The 1420-nt window shown below is 42.3% G+C and overlaps 1 non-coding gene across 1 annotated transcript; it reads left to right on the forward strand.

Annotated features, from left to right (window-relative positions):
- Positions 1-935: 935 nt before the first annotated feature.
- TRNAS-GGA lies at positions 936-1007 on the forward strand. The gene has a single exon. It is a non-coding gene; the product is annotated as a tRNA-Ser (tRNA).
- The last annotated feature ends 413 nt before the right edge of the window (positions 1008-1420 follow it).

Genomic DNA, 1420 nt, shown 5'->3' on the forward strand with positions numbered 1-1420 from the left:
GATTGTAATTTTTTGACTGTACTTTTTTTTTACCATCATTCTTTTAAAAATGTACTTTAACTCTAGATGTGAAAAATAAAAAGTAGGTTGTATGTTTTATGGGCTTCCCAGGTAGCTCAGACAGTAAAGAATCTGCCTGCAATGCAGGAGACCTGGGTTCAATCCCTGGGTCAGAAGGATCTCCTGGAGCAGGGAATGGCTACCCACTGCAGTATTCTTATCTGGAGAATTCCATGGACAGAGCCGCCTGGCAGGCTACAGTCCATGGGGCCACAAAGAGTACGTTTTAGTGTAGAATTTCCTAAGCTGATTTTCTCAAAGAAGCAGAAAAAACTGTTCTCTTGATGTTTCACAAATTTCCTTTGCTCTTCTTAGAAAAAAAAAGTAAGACAGCTTTATGTTAGACAGAAGTAGGGGGATGTTTTCAGGGCAGTAACAAATCTGTGATCAGCATCTGGGTAAGAAGCAGAATGCCTTCTGTTAAGTGAAGAGAAAATAGTAAACCATAACATTCGAGAAAACTGGGAATCAAGTCTTAAACTTCCTGAATTAAATTGTGTCTCTTTCTCATTCCAGGCTAACAGAAATATCAGAATGTGCCCAGCTCCTCCAAAGTCAAGGGGGACAGAAAAAATGAGCATACCTCAAAGTTGGGCAACAACTGAGCTTCTTAAGCTTGATGTGGAAGAAAATAAGTTTAGTAACTTTCTGAATGAAATATAACTGGAAATACACTCTTACATGCTGGGCTTCCCAGGTGGCATAGTTGGTAAAGAATCCACCTGCCAGTGCAGGAGATGCAAGGGATGAGGGTTCAATCCTGGGTCAGGAAGATCCCCTGGAGTAGAAAATGGCAAGCCACTCCAGTATTCTTACCTAGAAAATCAAATATAGCAGATAGAAAATTCTAATTCCTTACCATAAGAATTTGGGCTTCCCTGGTGGCTCAGAGGTTAAAGCGTCTGCCTGGAATGCGGGAGACCTGGGTTCGATCCCCAGGTTGGGAAGATCCCCTGGCGAAGGAAATGGCAACCCACTCCAGTACTCTTGCCTGGAGAATCCCATGGAGGGAGGAGCCTGGTAGGCTACAGTCCATGGGATCGCAAAGAGTCAGACACGAGATGCAAGGGATGGGGGTTGAATCCTGGGTCAGGAAGATCCCCTGGAGTAGAAAATGGCAAGCCACTCCAGTAATCTTACCTAGAAAATCAAATATAGCAGATAGAACACTCTAATTCCTTACCATAAGAATTTAATGTGAATGGAGATGTGTCATCTTAGGGGAAAAAATTAGAAATTTACCATCTAAAGCAATGCTTGAAACTTGGATGTTCAGAGGATCCTGGTGGCCCAAACTCCTATTGTGTTTGCCCTCATAGAAAGAATTTCAACTTGCAAGGCACGTTACAAAAATCTGATT

The sequence above is a fragment of the Oryx dammah genome, unplaced genomic scaffold, assembly GCF_014754425.2.
Source record: "Oryx dammah isolate SB20612 unplaced genomic scaffold, SCBI_Odam_1.1 HiC_scaffold_2, whole genome shotgun sequence".
NCBI classification, from domain to species: domain Eukaryota; kingdom Metazoa; phylum Chordata; class Mammalia; order Artiodactyla; family Bovidae; genus Oryx; species Oryx dammah.